The sequence below is a fragment of the Lepus europaeus genome, chromosome 5 (genome assembly GCF_033115175.1).
Source record: "Lepus europaeus isolate LE1 chromosome 5, mLepTim1.pri, whole genome shotgun sequence".
In the NCBI taxonomy this organism is placed as follows: Eukaryota; Metazoa; Chordata; class Mammalia; order Lagomorpha; family Leporidae; genus Lepus; species Lepus europaeus.
Genome location: NC_084831.1, coordinates 28,300,033 through 28,317,665, shown reverse-complemented (window position 1 = coordinate 28,317,665; position 17,633 = coordinate 28,300,033). Strand labels below are relative to the sequence as shown.

At 45.5% G+C, this 17,633-nt stretch overlaps 1 protein-coding gene across 4 annotated transcripts in view; it reads right to left on the bottom strand.

Annotated features, from left to right (window-relative positions):
- Positions 1-17,633, bottom strand: part of THRAP3 (thyroid hormone receptor associated protein 3) — a 72,437-nt gene that overhangs the window by 25,526 nt on the left and 29,278 nt on the right. For 2 of the 4 annotated variants that reach the window (XM_062190981.1, XM_062190979.1), the window contains exon 3: positions 172-210. The exons of the other annotated variants lie outside the window; for them this stretch is intronic. The gene's annotated coding sequence lies outside the window, so the exon portion shown is untranslated. The remainder of the gene's footprint in view (positions 1-171; positions 211-17,633) is intronic. 4 annotated transcript variants of the gene reach the window in all.

The window sequence follows — 17,633 nt, the reverse complement described above, 5'->3', positions numbered from 1 at the left end:
TTCTGGATGGTACAAAACTGTAACTGAAAACAACCCCTGTCATTCCAGAAGACCCTATAGAGTGTGTGACCACAAATAAAAACAGACAAGCAAACTAGAGTAATTATCTACAGTGGTAAATACTAGGAAGAAGACAAAGAGCAGGTAATGCTGGTAAATACAGAGACTTACTTAGGGAAGATGGTCAAGAGGTAGTATTTTAGCTGTCACCTAAAGAAAAGAGCATATCATGAGAAAAGCAAAGGAAATACCAGAAAGACATGAGGCTTCTTCTCTCAGTACGATTTATTTTATTTATTTGAAAGTTACAGAGAGAGAGGTCTCCCATCCACTGGTTCACTCTCCAATTGGCCGCAATGGCCGGAGCTGCGCCAATCCAGAGCCAGGAGCCAGGAGCTTCTTCCCGGTCTCCCGTGCAGGTGCGGGGCCCAAGGACTTGGACCATCTTCCACTGCTTTCCCAGGCAACAGCAGAGAGCTGGATCAGAAGTGGAGCAGCCAGGTCCTGAACCGGCACCCATAGGGGATACCAGCACTTCAGGCCAGGGCTTTAACCTGTAGCACCACAGCACCAGCCCCCTTAATTTTTATTATTATTATTATTATTATTATTATTTTTTAAATTTTTGACAGGCAGAGTGGACAATGAGAGAGAGACAGAGAGAAAGGTCTTCCTTTTGCCGTTGGTTCACCCTCCAATGGCCACCGCGGTAGCGCGCTGCGGCCGGCGCACCGCACTGATCCGAAACCAGGAGCCAGGTGCTTATCCTGGTCTCCCATGGGGTGCAGGGCCCAAGCACTTGGGCCATCCTCCACTGCCTTCCCGGGCCATAGCAGAGAGCTGGCTTGGAAGAGGGGCAACCGGGACAGGATCGGTGCCCCAACCGGGACTAGAACCCGGTGTGCCAGCGGCGCCGCAAGGCGGAGGATTAGCCTAGTGAGCCGCGGCGCCGGCCTTTTTTTTTTTTTTTTTTTTTTTTTTTTTTTTTTTTTTAATTTGACAGAGTTATAGACAGTGAGAGAGACAGACAGACAGACAGAAAGAAGGGTCTTCATTCTGTTGGTTCACTCCCCTAATGGCCGGTGCTGTGCCGATCCGAAGCCAGGAGTCAGGTTCTTCTTTGTGGTCTCCCATGCGGGTGCAGGTGCCCAAGCACTTGGCCATCCTCCACCGCCCTCCCGAACCACAGCAGAGAGCTGGACTGGAAGAGGAGTAACCAGAACTAGAACTGGCGCCCATATGAGATGCCAGCGCCGCAGGCAGAGGATTAGCCAAGTGAGCCATGGCTTAAATGTATTTTTAAAACCACATTTTCGGCCCGCGCCGTAGCTCACTTGGCTAATCCTCCACCTGCGGCGCTGGCACCCTGGGTTCTAGTACCGGTTGGGGCACCGAGTACTAGTCCCAGTTGCTTGTCTTCCAGTCCAGCTCTCTGCTGTGGCCCGGGAGGGCAGCGGAGGATGGCCCAAGTGCTTGGGTCCCTGCACCCACATGGGAGACTGGGAGGAAGTACCCGGCTCCTGGCTTCGGATCGGCACAGCACCGGCCGTAGCGGCCATTAGGGGAGTGAACCAACAGAAGGAATATCTTTCTCTCTGTCTCTCTCTCACTGTCTATAACTCTCTCTCTCTGTCTCTAACTCTGTCAAAAAAATAAAACAAAAAAATAAAAATAGAAAAAAAAAAAAAACAAACACATTTTCGTGTGAAGTGGGGAGAAATAAAAGGTAAAGTCATCCAATTAAATAACCAAAATCATTCCAAGCCTTGCTGCTAATTCATTAAAAATCGCTCAATTCTCTTCTGAGACTTTTAAACCTCATTGCAATCACTTAAGACTGCTATACATGCACTTTTTCTTATTTCTAGTACTTCTTCCAAGTCCATGTCCTAAGAGGGGCAGCCACATTGGAAATTAATACAGCACTTATACCCTGTAACAAGTGCTCAGGGACATGGTTTCTGCTCAAACTGAAATTTACCCATAAGGAAGTTCTGCTCCTTCAGTAACATCTGCCTTTCCTGTACATGCTGCTTCACTTAAAACACTGATAGGGGCTGGCACTGTGGCACAGCAGGTAAAGCCACCATCTGCAGCGCCAGCATCCTATATGGGTGCCAGTTCGAGTTTGGCTGCTCCACTTCTGATCAAGCTCCCTGCTTATGCGCCTGGGAAAGCAACGGAAGATGGACCAAATGCTTGGGGCCCTGCACCCATGTGGGAGACTGAGAAGAAATTTCTGGCTTTGGACTGGTCCAGTTCCAGCCACTATAACCATTAGGAAAGAGCCAGCAGATGGAAGATCTCTCTCTCTTTCTGCCTCTCTCCTCCATCCTTACCTTCCTCCGTCTCAGTAACTCTTTCAAATAAATAAATCTTTCTTGAAAAAAAATTAAGAGAAAAAAAATTAAGAGAAAGTCTAATCCCGAAGAATTGTGGCAAAAGATGAAGACAGTTCACAAACATAAAATATACCTCAGATGAAAACATGTCCCCTCAAACACTCTTCCCCCATCAATGGTGGAGAATGTGGCCACATTCCCATGCCAGCAGTACAGAAGAACTGGCTGATGGAACAAGGACCAATCAACACTTCCAATCTATCTCAGCTTGGCAGGTCAAGGATGCAAAAATATAAGACCTACTTTGGAAATTCCTACTTAATAGCCAAATATTCTCAGCTTTTTTAACTTTCACTTATTTTCATTTTATTTGAAAGACAGAAAGACAAAGACAGGGAGATATCTTCCAACTGTTGGTTCACTCACCAAATGCCTCCAACAGTCAGGGATGCCAGAAGTCTAGAATCCAATCCAGGTCTCTGAGGGGCCCAAATACTTGAGCCATAACCTACTGCCTCAAAGGGTGAGCATCAGCAACAAACTGGACCAGAAGTGGAGTAGTCAATCAAGCCCTCTGATATGGGATGCAGGCACCTAAAGCAGTAATTTTACTGCTGTGCCTATCCTTGCTTTCCAACATTCCTTAGATGATGTGATTTTAGAATATGCACTTATTACCCTGGCTTGCTCTTGAATCAATGCCAGTTTGTCCCACCTCATTGGGATACTCAGGGTTTAAGGTAGTTCTCCAAATGTGGTTTGACTAGAAAAGAACTATTTAGAAACCACTGAGGCATCCTAAGACTTCTTTCTACAAGCCACACCACAAGGTGCTTCAGGGTGAGCTCAGAATCACTAAAGCCTGAAGTCCTTTCTCAGAAACCCTTCCTCTTCTGCAAGATGTGCCCCTCCATCTCGTATTTACACAATTGTTGCTCTATTTCTTTTTCCCTTTTATTTAATATCCAACTGTAAAATTTCAAACAGCCTTTTGAAATCATTTCAAATACAATTCTGCTACTTGGAGAAAGGGTTTTTCTTCAAACTGCTCCACAAAGAGCCACATCAGAGTGTGGACCAGAACCACCACCCTTTCCAAGGCCCAAGTCGTCTCAGCCAATACCAAAAAGACCAATGGGCCTTGGAAGAACATATGCATTTTACTTACAATAAAACAGTGGTTGTGAGATACATAATTACAAGGCTTTTATACCATTAAAAACATACTATTTTTCAAATCCAAGAAAAAGAATTACTATTGGCAAAAAAGGCCAAAGCAAAATTCTCCAAATCAAAAACTTTCAAAGATAAGGAAGACTTAAACTACTCCTTTCACTGTCTCACTCCAGACTATTAGTCTCTTTTTTTGAGTCTCCAGAGACTATGCCAGCATTGTGTTCGGCACACAGTTTGGTGTCTCCTGGATTCAAAAGAACAAACACTTTGGGAATATTTACTAGTTTGCCCCATGTTAGAACCGGAAGGTAGCCTAATGGCAAGCTCCAAATTTAGCAGAGGGTTGGGTTCCCAGAACTAAGCCATATCAAACAGAATATCAATAGGCCATCCTAGGAATTCCAACTGTGCCAGTCCTAAATAGCTAACACACAAACTATCCTTCTGTCTGCACATACCAGGTTTACACTCAAAAAGCTCTTCTCAGAAAAGTCTTAGTTGATTATTTTTTATGGGACGAGAAAATAAAAATGTATGGCAGCTTCTATAACCCATCAATTCTAAACTTACTCTCTGACAGGATATTCAGTTTCTTTAGGAGGTCTAGCATTCTCAGAGCACTTCTCAGAGTGTGAACTCCAATTTCATTGTCCACTTCGTGAACAATATAAGACAGAGCATAACGTATTCTAATAAGCAACAGCCACCCTGGTGTAGTAATGAAACATACAGGTGTCTTCATCTTACTAGCCAGTTATTAGGAAGTCCGAACACCAAAGCTTTCATTTTTTTTCTGAATGTGTATTTTTTTTTTTTTTTAAAAGGTAGAATTATAGACCGTGAGACAGACAGAAAGGTCTTCCTTCCACTAGTTCACTCTCCAATTGGCCGCTCCAGCCGGCACTGCGCTGATCTGAAGCCAGGAGCCAGGTGTTTCTTCCTGGTCTCCCCTGCAGGTACAGGGGCCCAGCACTGGGCCATCCTCCACTGCCTTCCCGGGCCACAGCAGAGAGCTGGACTGGAAGAGGAGCAACCGGGATGCCAGTGCCACAGGTGGAGAATTAACCAAGGGAGCCACGGCGCTGGCCCCTGCTTTCATTTTTTTCTTTTTTTAAAGATTTATTTATTTATTTGAAAGTCAGAGTTACACAGAGAAAGGAAAGGCAGAGAGAGCGAGAGCAAGAGCAGTCTTCTATCTGCTGGTTCACTCCCCAGATGGCTGCAATGGCCAGAGCTGAGCCAATCCAAAGCCAGGAGCCAGGAGCTTCTTCTGGGTCTCCCACGCAGGTGCAGGGGCCCAAGGACTTGGGCCATCTTCTACTGCTTTCCCAGGCCATAGCAGAGAGCCGGATTGGAAGTGGAATAGCTGGGTTTTGCACCGGTACCCATATAGAATGCCGGCGCTTCAGGCCAGGGTGTTTTGTTTTTTTTTTCTTTCTTTCTTTTTTGACAGGCAGAGTAGACAGAGAGAGAGAGAGACAGAGAGAAAAGTCTTTCTTTTTCCTTTGGTTCACCCCTCAATGGCCGCTGCGGCTGGCGCACCGCGCTGATCCGAAGGCAGGAGCCAGGTGCTTCTCCTGGTCTCCCATGCGGGTGCAGGGCCCAAGCACTTGGGCCACCCTCCACTGCACTCCCTGGCCACAGCAGAGAGCTGGAATGGAAGAGGAGCAACCAGGACAGAATCCGGCGCCCCAACTGGGACTAGAACCCGGTGTGCTGGCGCCACAGGCGGAGGATTAGCCTATTGAGCCGCGGCGCCAGCCCAGGCCAGGGTGTTAACCGACTACTGCGCCACAGCACCGGCCCTCGCTTTCATTTTCTTACATCAAGGTTTCACAGAAAAAGAAACCAAATGTTAACTAAAGGAAGAATTACTACAAAGAAGTATTTAGTTACATATGCTTAATTTGGGTTACAGGACCCAAATGGGATTTAGATCTATAGAATGTCAAGTCAGGATCAACAAATATCATCCTCTAAAGGAAACTAGTGGGGGCTGGCATTGTGGCGTAGCAAGTAAAGCCACTACTTGAGATACTGGCATCCCATCTGGGCGCCGGTTTGAGTCCCAGCTGCTCTATTTCTGATCCAGCTCCCTACTAAATGAACTGGGAAAAGCAGTGGAAATGGCTCAAGTTCTTGGGTCCCTGGCACATACATGGCTATTGGCTTCAGCCAGGCCCAACCCCAGCCGTTGCTGGAACTGAGGAGTGAACCAACAGATGGAAGATCTCTGTGTGTAATCTTGGTTTTCAAATAAATAAATAAATATTTTTTTCTTTTTAAAGCTTTATTTATTTTATTTGAAAGGCAGAGTTGCAGAGAGGCAGAGAGAGAGGTCTTCCATCCACTGGTTCACTCCCCAGATGGCTACAACGGCCAGAGCTGCGCCGATCCAAAGCCAGGAGCTTCTTCCGGGTCTCCCATGCAGGTGTAGGGGTACAAGGGGTTGGGCCATCTTCTGCTTTTCCAGGCAATAGCAGAGAGCTGGACTGGAAATGGAGCAGCCAGGACTTGATCCGGCACCCTGCCACCTATGTAGGAGATCAGAATGGAGTTTCTGGCTCTTAGTTGGGGCCTGGCCTAGACCCGACTATTGCAGTTATTTTGGGAGTGAACCAGCGATGGAAGAATCTGTCTCTCTCTCTCCCCCTTTCTCTGTACCTCTGCCTTTCAAATAATAAGCATTTTTTAAAAATTAAAATTTTAGGGGCCAGCAACATGTTGCGGCAGGTTAAAGAGTTGCCTGCAATGTTGGCATCCCATATGCCAGCTGTGAGTCCCAGCCACTCCATTTGCTATCCAGCATCCTGCTAATACAACTGTGAAAGCAGTGGAAGATGGCCCAAGTCGTGAACCCCTGAACCTGAATGGGTGCACCCAATGTACCAAAGAGAAGCTCCTGGCTCCTGGCTCCAAAGATTTATTTATTGGGGCCGGCAATGTGGCATAGTGGGTAAAGCTGCCACATGCAGTGCCAGCATCCCATTTAGGAATCCAGTTCAAGTCCCAGTTGCTCCACTTCCGATCCAGCTCTCCATTATAGCCTGGGATAGCAGTAGAAGACGGCCCAAGTCCTTGGGCCCCTGCACCCACGTGGGAAAACCCAGAGGAAGCCTCTGGCTCCTGGCTTCAGATCGGTGCAGCTCCGGTTGTTGTAGCCAATTGGGGAGAGCGCCAGCAGATGGAAGACCTCCCTCTCTCTCTGCCTAATTCTTTCAAATAAATAAATAAATCTTAAAAAAAAAAAAAAGAAAAATACCTACTGAGAAACAGAAATCATAGTTAAAAATCAAAGTCAACAAAAGGTTTAACAATGGATTTTCTGCCCTATTTCTGATTGAGACAAACTGAGAGTAGACAGTAAAGGGTGGCATTTTTTATGCAGCATGTAAAATTACAGGATATCTATCTTGACAATGAAATAAAGGAATTAAGGTTGGGACAAGTCAGCAGCCCATGCTTGACAGAATTATATTTAAAACATTTAGCTCCTCTTGCTCCGCATCTAGAATATGTTCGGTGAGGGCCGGCACTGTGGCATAGCCAGTAAAGACACCGCCTGCAGTGCCAGCATCCCATATGAGCACCAGTTCAAGTCCTGGCTGCTCCACTTCCAAACGAGCTCTCCCCTATGGCCTTGCAAAGCAGTGGAAGATGGCCCAAATCCTTGGGCCCCTATGCCCACGTGGGACCCTGGCTCCTGTCTTTAGATCAGCTCAGCTCCAGCTGTTGTGGCTATTTGGGGAGTGAACCAGTAGATGGAAAATCTCTCTGCCTCTCTGTAACTCTGCCTTTCAAACAAAATAAATAAATCTTAAAAAAAAAAAAAAAAAAGACTATGTTCAGCAAATACTCTTCTGTTAATCTGGTCTCTGAATAGACCTGCCTACCAGTAAAGATGGTCCTAGACAAATCCTGGCTTTCCTGCAGGATTCACTGAAGTATATTCCCTGTTATTTTGATTGACCAACATCAACTGCTAACATTTTTTACAAGGTGTCAGACACGGGGCGATGGACCTTTAGCATTAACTCACTGTATATACATAACCCTCATGAGGTACTATGGCTTGTACCTATTATACAGAAGGAGAAATCAGAACTTGCACCTGCTCCTGAAGATACACAGCTATATAAACCCAGAATTTCAACACAGATCTTCCTGACATCATTCCTGGGTCTCATCATCATTGTTAAGCTACTCCATGTTACACTCCACCACTGTACTCTTGTAAATTTGTTCAGTTTAAAAAAAAAAGGGGGGGGGGGCTGTAACCATGTTAGTTACAAAAAAAAAAATCTTGTTAAAAGTGGCATTCTGGTTTGTTTATTTACCTTTAAAACTAAAAGTAATAGTACTACAAATACTAAATAAAGTTATAACTGTTAAGAAAATGAGTAATCAGGGCCAGTATTGTGATGTAGTAGGTTAAGCCTCTGCTTGTGATGTCAACACCCTATAAGGTGCCATGTTTAAGACCAGGTCTGCTCCGCTTACAATCCAGCTCTCTGCTAATGCAACTGGGAGAGCAGTGGAAGATGGTCCAAGTACTTGGGCCCCAGTATCCATGTGGGAGATCTGGAAGCTCCCGGTTCCTGGCATCAGCCTGGCTCAACTCTGGACGTTGTGACCACCTGTGGAGTGAACCAGACAGATCCCTCTGTCTCTCTTCCTCTGTCTATAACTCTGCCTTTCAAATAAATAAAAAGAAATCTTAAAAAAAAAAAAAAGTGAGTAATCAATTACCTTCCCATCAACCACTTTCTTAACAAAAAAAGCTTTACTGAAATATAGTTCACATACTGTACTTCACTCTCTAAAGTTTACAATTCAATGGTTTCTAGAATGTTCAGAGCTCTGTAACCATCACAATTATAAAACATTTTTATCATTCAAAAAATAGCACAAGGCAAGCATTGTGGCACAGTGGGTTAAGCCACCACTTGCAATGTCAGCATTCTGTATCACACGCAGCTTCCCAGTCCAGCTTCCTGCTAAAGCAGCTGGGAAAGCAGCGGCAGACAATTCAAATACTTGGGTCCCTACCACCCGTGTGAAACCCAAATGGAGTTCTAGGCTCCTGGCTTTGGTTATTGTGGTTACATATGGGGCCGGTTCTGGTCCCGGCTGCTCCACTTCCAATCCAGCTCTCTGCTTTGGCCTGGGAAAGCAGCAGAGGATGGCCGAAGTCCTTGGGCCCCTGTACCCATGTGGGAGACCCAGAAGAAGCTCCTGGCTTCGAATTGGTGCAGTTCCAGCTGTTGCGGCCAAATGGGGAGTGAACCAGCAGATGGAAGACCTCTCTCTCTGCCTCTCCTCTGTGTAACTCTCTCAAGTAAAAAATAAAAATAAATCTTTAAAAAAAAAAAGAAAGGCTTCCATAGCTTTGGCAGCTCATGACAAGAGCCTCGGGTGATCACTAACATCATAAATAAGAGTGTCAATTGTTAATTCAACAACAGAGTCACTGTAGACTTACTCCCAATGTAGGACCTCATTTTTTTTTTTTTTAATATTTATTTATTTACTTGAAAGAGTTACAGAAAGAGAGAAGGAGAGGCAGAGAGAGAGAAGTCTTCCATCCGCTGGTTCATTTCCTACTGCTTTCCCAGGCCATAGCAGAGAGCTGGATCGGAAGTGGAGCAGCTGGGATTCGAATCAGCATCCATATGAGATGCCGGCACTGCAGGTGGTGACTTTACCCACTACGCCACAGCGCCAGCCCCTCCATCCTTAATGAGCTATACTATGAGAGTTAACTGTAAAACTTGTCTTCAAACAGTACTTTATACTTTGTGTGTCTGTGTGGGTGCAAACTGTTGCCGGCACTGTGGCGTAACAGGTAGGGCACCGCCTGCAGTGCCAACATCCTATATGGACACTGGCTCAAGTCCCAGCTGCTCCACTTCTGATCCAGCTCTCTATGGCCTGGGAAAGCAGTAGAAGATGGCCCAAGTCCTTGGGCCCATGCACCCATGTGGGAGACCCGGAAGAGGCTCCTGCCTTCAGATGGGTGCAGCTCCAACTGTTGTGGCCGTCTAGGGAGTGGGCCAGTGGACAGAAGACCTCTCTCTCTCTCCCTCTCTGCCTCTCTTTAACTCTGACTTTCAAATAAATAAATAAATCTTAAAAAAAAAAAAAAAGGTACAAAATCAATGATGAATGAGCCACAAAATGTTTGTGGTAAAGACAGACCCAAAATTACCAAGAAAGAAATTCAAAACTCATAAAGGATTTTAGGGAAAGCAGATGCGCCTGATTTGTGCTCTGTATGCTTCTGAATAGTTAGGGCAGGAAAGCAGAGTTCAAGTGAAACATTAAACATGTTTACTATTTTATGCTTTTCTCTGGAGACTGTTGTCTCCTGAGTAAAAATGGAAAGAAAGAAAGGAATCAAGAGTAGCTGTGGCATCCCTATGGTAACAGTCTGCCAGGGATTCACACCCCACCTAAAGTCCCTGAAGAAATCAAACTAGAGCAATCTTTCTGACATTTACATTACTGCTGTTGAATGGCTCGTAAATCATTTAGTAAGTAAAATCAGTAACAATTATTTTATTTCTAAAGTCTTAAAATTTATAGAAAAGAATACTCATACATTAATTAAACACCCTCCTTTTTAAAAGGGAAGAAAATCCTTTGAGGAAAAAGGTAATTTCCCCTTTTAACACTTTAAAAAGTATCTGGGTAGTTCTGAAATTCTTAAACTTTAAAAACTAAGTTCTGGGCTGGTACTATGGCATACAGGGTTAATCTGCAGCCTGTGACACTGGCATCTCAAATGGGCATTGGGTCGTGTCTTAGATGCTACTCTTCTGACCCAGCTCCCTGCTAATGGCCTTGGAAAAGCAGTAGAGGATGGCCCAAGAGGCTGGGTCCCTGCTACCCACATGGGAGACCCAGAGGGAGCTCCTGGCTCCAGCCAGGCCCAGTTCTGACAGTTGAGAACATCTGCCATCTGGGGAGTGAACTAGCAGATGGAAGGGGTGTGTGTGTATGTGTGTCTTTTCCTCTGTCTCTCTGTAATTCTGCCTTTCAAATAAAGTAATCCTTAAAAAGGGGAGGTGGGGTAGGGGGAGCAGGAGTGGCAGACACAAGATAGGGCAGACAGGATAGAATCACTTATTTCAGGATAGAATCACTTATTTCTTATATAATTTTCAAACAAGTCAGTGAGTTTACATGTGATCTCCCTCCACTATTCTCTTTTTTGAAGATTTACTTATTTGAAAGGCAGAGAGACAAAGGGAGAAACAGAGACAGTGACCTTCCAGCTGTTGGTTCACTAACAGATGCCTACAAGAGCTAGGTCTGGGCCAGGCTGAAGCCAGGAGCTAGCAACTCCTCCAACATGAGTGGCAGAGGTACTTGGGCCTTCTTCTCTGTCTTCTGAGGCCCATTATCAGGAAGCTGGACAAGAAGTAGAGCAACTACAGCCTGGAAAAGCAGTGAAGGATGGCCCAAGTCCTTGGACCCCTGCACCCACTTGGGAGACGCAGAAGAAAACTCCTGGCTTCGGATCGGCGCAGCTCCGGCCACTGTGGCCATCTGGGGAGTGAACCAGCAGATGAAGATCGATCAATCGATCTCTCTCTCTCTCTCTGCCTCTCTGTAACTCTGCCTTTCAAATAAATAATAAATAAATCTTCTGACCGGTGCCGTGGCTTAACAGGCTAATCCTCCGCCTTGTGGCGCCGGCACATCGGGTTCTAGTCCCGGTTGGGGTGCCGGATTCTATCCCGATTGCCCCTCTTCCAGGCCAGCTCTCTGCTATGGCCCGGGAAGGCAGTGGAGGATGGCCCAAGTCCTTGGGCCCTGTACCCGCATGGGAGACCGGGAGAAACGCCTGGCTCCTGGCTTCGGATCAGCGCGATGAGCCGGCCGCAGCGGCCATTGGAGGGTGAACCAACGGCAAAAAGGAAGACCTTCCTCTCTGTCTCTCTCTCTCACTACCCACTCTGTCAAAAAAATAAATAAATAAATAAATAAATAAATAAATAAATAAATCTTCAAAAAAAGTAGAGCACCCAAGACTTCAATATTCACTTCAATATGCAATGCTGGCATCCCAAGTGGTTGTTTAACCTGCTGTGCCAAAATATCAACCCCTCCCTTCCACTACTCTAAAACTGCTGACATTCCACAAGCTACCAGTGTTGGTACTTTTATTTTCAATGTGAAGTCAAATATCTTATGCTGATACTAAATAAACAAACAAACAAAAACAACTAAGTAACAATTCCTATATGACCCTAAATAAATGTAACTATTTTTATTTTTTTTAAAGATTTGTCTATTTGAAAGGCAGAGCCACAGAGAAGTCTTCCATGCACTGCTTCACTTCCCAAACGGCCACAACAGCCAGAGCTGGGCTGATCCAGAGCCAAGAGCTTCAGTCAGGTCTCCCACGCAGTTTCAAGGGCCCTTGGGCCATCCTCTACTGCTTTCCCAGGTGATAGCAGAGAGCCGGATAGGAAGTGGAGCGCCTGGGACACAAAATGGCACCCACATGGGGTGCCGGACCTGAAGGCAGCAGCTTGACCTGCTATGCCACAGCGCCAGCCCAAATATCACTTTTTTCATTACTCCAAGTTCACTTTGGAAACATTACAATCAGATTATTTCATTTTTATGTCTTATGACTTTACAGGTTAAGAAGGCCCTGCCTTACAGCCAACCGTAATATATTTTTAAAAATGTTTTTATTAGGCTGGTGCCATGGCTCAACAGGCTAATCCTCCGCCTTGCGGCGCCAGCACACCAGGTTCTAGTCCCGGTCGGGGCGCCGGATCCTGTCCTGGTTGCCCCTCTTCCAGGCCAGCTCTCTGCTATGGCCCGGGAAGGCAGTGGAGGATGGCCCAAGTGCTTGGGCCCTGCACCCCATGGGAGACCAGGATAGGCACCTGGCTCCTGCCTTCGGATCAGCGCAGTGCGCCAGCCGCAGCGCACTGGCCGTGGTAGCCAATGGAGGGTGAACCAACGGCAAAGGAAGACCTTTCTCTCTCTCTCTCTCTCTCTCTCTCTCTCACTCTCTCTCACTGTCCACTCTGTCAAAAATTTAAAAAAAAAAAAAGTTTTTATTATGGATGCACTGAATCTAATACAAAAGGAGAGAAGATAGTAGAAACCCAAGTGTACCCTTATCTAGCCACAAAAATTATCAACACCCTGAAGGCAGGATGTATTCATGGTAAAAATCCTAACAAGTATAAGTGGACACAGCCAGTCCCTTGTAGCTCCTTTCAATAAATCAGATTCCTTATTATAAAGAAGCAACACACAATGATGGGTACCTGGCCTTTATGTGTTTGTCCCTGTGAGCACTCTGAAATTCTAAAATACAATCATTTAGAGCAAACAATACTAATGTAAACTCAAACAAATTTAAGTGAAAATGTAAACTATATGCCAATTATAATAGTCAGGTATTTCAAAACCATTTCTACAGTGGTATTTGCAGAAATTTCTTTTTGGAAGTATAAATAACTCATAACAAATAAGACAATTATGAGAGGGAATAAACACATTTTTTATTATTATTATTATTATTAACTCGAAACAACTAAAAAAGAACTGGGATCAAATCTTGGCTCTGGGGCCAGTGCTGTGGTGCAGCAGGTTAACGCCCTGGCCTAAAGCGTCAGCATCCCACATGGGAGCCGGTCGAGTCCCGGCTGCTCCTCTTCCAATCCAGCTCTCTGCTATGGCCTGGGAAAGCAATAGAAGATGGTCCAAGTGCTTGGGCCCCTGCACCTGCGTGGGAGACCCGGAAGAAGCTCCTGGCTCCTGGCTTCGGATCAGCACAGCTCTGGCCATTGTGGCCATCTGGGGAGTGAACCAGCGGATGGAAGACCTCTCTCTCTGTCTCTACCTCTCTGTAATTCTGTCTTTCAAATAAATAAAATAAATCTAAGAAAAAGTTATAATAAAAAAAAAATCTTGGCTCTACCAGCCACTAGCTGGACGAAATACTCTCTCAGCCTTCCAAAAGTGATCTTTACCTCACAGGACTAGCATTAGAAATGAAGCAGTATACACAAAGAGCCTGGCATACTTGAGGTGAGTTCATACCTTAAGTTCTTGTATTTTCTTACTATTGACCTGCCTGTAAGTAGCAAGTGATCAGACATCTCTGCATACAGAAAATAAGGCATTTTATACCTTTCCTGGCAAAATTGGCATATGTCACATTGAAGAAAGGCACTAGAAGAGGAGGGCCTACGATTAAGGAAGACACATGTCAAAAGGTTATATTTACCTTTGGAAAACAAATATCTTTGATGCAGGATGTTAGCAGGCAAAACCAACAGCAAACTGAGATGTCATTAACTTAGAACTTTTTATCACAATATCCCCAATGGGAAACAACTTTTTGATGCCTCCTCCTGAGAATTTACTCAACAGGTATCTGAAGCTCAGGATCATCTATGCAATTAATGTGTCATCATCAGGAATCAATGAACAGCACAGCTGGCAGTTTAAAGAATCGTCTCACTCCAGAGGCTCCTTTCCTATATTCCTTTGGGGATGGTAACAGTAATTTTATTCCCATTTTAAATGAGTTCATGTTACCATGGGGGAATATTTTCTTACTTCTTAGAGAAATCCCGGCTTTTCATTTTTAAAAGGCATTTATTTATTTGAAAGTCAGAGTTACAGAGAGGGAAAGAGTGAGAGAGGTCTTCCAACTACAGTTCACTTCCCAGTTGACCAAAGCCAGGACCCAGGAGCTTCTTCCAGGTTTCCCATGTAGGCTACAGGAGCCCATACACTTGGGTCATCTTCAACTGCTTTTTTCAGGCCATTAAAACAGAGCTGGATTGGAAGTAGAGAAGCCATGATGCAAACCAGCACCCACATGGGAAACTGGGGTTGCAGGCAGCAGCTTTACCCATTATGCCACAATGCTGGCCTCGGCTTTAAATATTTAATTTAGGCACTATAATCTATATTAACTAACAACCTATAGTTTCCTTCTAGCTCTCATTATGGTAAACCTTTTAAACTAAATTAAGCAAACCTGAAAACTTCATTATTACTATTGCAATACATACACAGATATAATACAACAATATAACACTTCTTAAAAATGTCTGTCCATCAATATTCTAATTCAGGGAACCACAAAGAGATTCAGAACCAGTGGGCTATGGACATTTTTTGCAGATTCCAACAACTAGGATGTGGTTTCTCTCTGTCAAGTAATCCCCCTACCACTGATGCAGATACCCACCATTTTACAAAATTCTATACAAACCTTGTTCACAACTATATCAGGAGAAAGAAGCTATCTGACATCTTCTGCAGATAGTAGCCTTTTTTTTTTTAAAAAAAAGGATTTATTATTTTACTTAAAAGTCAATTACACAGAAAAAGGAGAGGCAAAGAAAGAGACATCATCCATCCAATGGTTCACTCCCCAATTGGCCGCAACAGCCAGAACTGCACCGACCCGAAGCCAGGGGCCAGGAGCTTCTTCCAGGTCTCCCACGCAGGTGCAGGGGCCCAAGGACTTGGGCCATCTTCTACTACTATCCCAGGCCATAACAGAGAGCTGGATCGGAAGTGGAACAGTTGGGACCCGAACCTGTGCCCTTAGGGGATGCTGGCGCTTTAGGCCAGGGCGTGTTAACCTGCTGCACCACAGCGCTGGTACCCCCATGATACTAGCCTTTTAAAGATCAAATCACGCTAGGCTAATCCTCCGCCTTGCGGTGCCGGCACACCGGGTTCTAGTCCCGGTCGGAGCACCGATCCTGTCCCGGTTGCCCCTCTTCCAGGCCAGCTCTCTGCTGTGGCCAGGGAGTGCAGTGGAGGATGGCCCAAGTCCTTGGGCCCTGCACCCCATGGGAGACCAGGAGAAGCACCTGGCTCCTGCCATCGGATCAGCGCGGTGCGCTGGCCGCAGCGCGCTACCGCGGCGGCCATTGGAGGGTGAACCAACGGCAAAAGGAAGACCTTTCTCTCTGTCTCTCTCTCACTGTCCACTCTGCCTGTCCAAAAAAAAAAAAAAAAAAAAAAAAGATCAAATCACGGCTGGCGCTGCAGCTCAATAGGCTAATCCTCCGCCTTGCGGCGCCAGCACACCGGGTTTTAGTCACGGTTGGGGCGCCGGATTCTGTCCCGGTTGCCCCTCTTCCAGGCCAGCTCTCTGCGATGGCCCAGGAGTGCAGTGGAGGATGGCTCAAGTCCTTGGGCCCTGCACCCACATGGGAGACCAGGATAAGCACCTGGCTCCTGCCTTCGGTTCAGCACGGTGCGCCGGCCGCAGTGGCCATTGGAGGGTGAACCAACGGCAAAAAGGAAGACCTTTCTCTCTGTCTCTCTCTCTCTCACTATACACTCTGTCAAAAAAAAAAAAAAAAGAAAGAAAGAAAGGAAAAAAAAAAGATCAAATCAGGGCCGGCCCTGAGGCATAGCAGGTAAGGCCACCTCCTGCAGTGCTGGCATTCCACATGGGCGCAGGTTTGAGTCCTAGCAGCTCCTCTCCTGCTCTCTGCTATGGCCTGGGAAAGTATTAGATGGCCCAACTCCTTGGGCCCCTACAACCACGTGGGAGACCTGGAAGAAGCTCCTGGCTTTGGATAAGCGCAGCTCAGGCTGTCGCGGCCAACTGAGAAATGAACCAGTGAATGGAAGACCACTCTTTTCTATCTGCGTAACTCTTTCAAATAAACAAATCTTTAAAAAATAAATAAATAAATAAATAAAGGTCAAATAATCTTCCCCAAACAAGTCTATCACACAGAAGTTTAGAGGAAAAGAAATGCTTATGTGTTAAGCTTATTCTGTTAAGTTAATATATTGCTACCTTATATTTTATTTAGAATATGGCAGGGAATAGCTCAACAACTTAATACTATTAGTTAAGCTATCCCTTCAGAATTATCAACTCTAGCTGCACTATCCTATTCACATGTGGCTGCTGAGCACCTGAAATGAGGTCATTCTAAGTTGAGGTGAATTTTAGGTATAAAATAAACCCAGAATTCCAGACTAAATTAAAAAAAAAAAAAAAAGAATGTAGAGTATCTCATTAACTTTTAAGTTAGTTGCATGCTAAGATGAAAATGTGTTAGAAACATTAAACTGGCCGGCGCCGTGGCTTAACAGGCTAATCCTCCACCTTGCAGCGCCGGCACACCGGGTTCTAGTCCCAGTCGGGGTGCTGGATTCTATCCCGGTTGCCCCTCTTCCAGGCCAGCTCTCTGCTATGGCCCGGGAAGGCAGTGGAGGATGGCCCAAGTCCTTGGGCCCTGCACCCGCATGGGAGACCAGGAGAAGCACTTGGCTCCTGGCTTCGGATCAGCACAATGCGCTGGCCGCAGCGGCCATTGGAGGGTGAACCAACGGCAAAAAGGAAGACCTTCCTCTCTGTCTCTCTCTCTCACTATCCACTCTGTCAAAAAAAAAAAAAAAAAAAAGTTTAAAAAAAAAGAAACATTAAACTGCACTAAATACATCTTTATAGTTAAATTTATCTCTTTTTTTAATGTGGCTACTAGAAAATTTTCAATGACATGCAACTCCCGTTAGACTTCTATTGGGTAGCACTGTCCTACAAGACAACTGTGATTATGCCTTTTCAAATGCTCAAGATTTGAACATGATCCAATTTTGCCTAGTTACTTTTTTAAAAATATATATATATTTATTTATTTATTTATTTGAAAGATGGAGTCGCAGAGGCAGAGGGGGCAGAGAGAGAGAGAGAGAGACAGAGTCTTCCATCCGCTGGTTCATTCCTCAAATGGCCACAGTGGGAGGAGCTAGACCCATCCAAAACCAGGTGCTAGGAGCTTCTTCCAGCTCTCCCACACAGGGGCAGGGGCCAAGGACTTGGGCAATCTTCTACTGCTTTCCCAGGCTATAGCAGAGAGCTGGATCAGAAGTGGAAGCAAGCAGGACTCAAACGGCACACACATGTAATGCTGGTACTTTAAATTTAGTCTCTACACCACAGTGTGGGCCACTGCCTAGTCACTTTTTAAAAATATAATTATTTATGGTCCAGCGCCACAGCTCACTAGGCTAATCCTCCACCTACAGCACCAGCACCCTGGGCTCTAGTCCCAGATGGGGTGCCGGATTCTGTCCCAGTTGCTCCTCTTC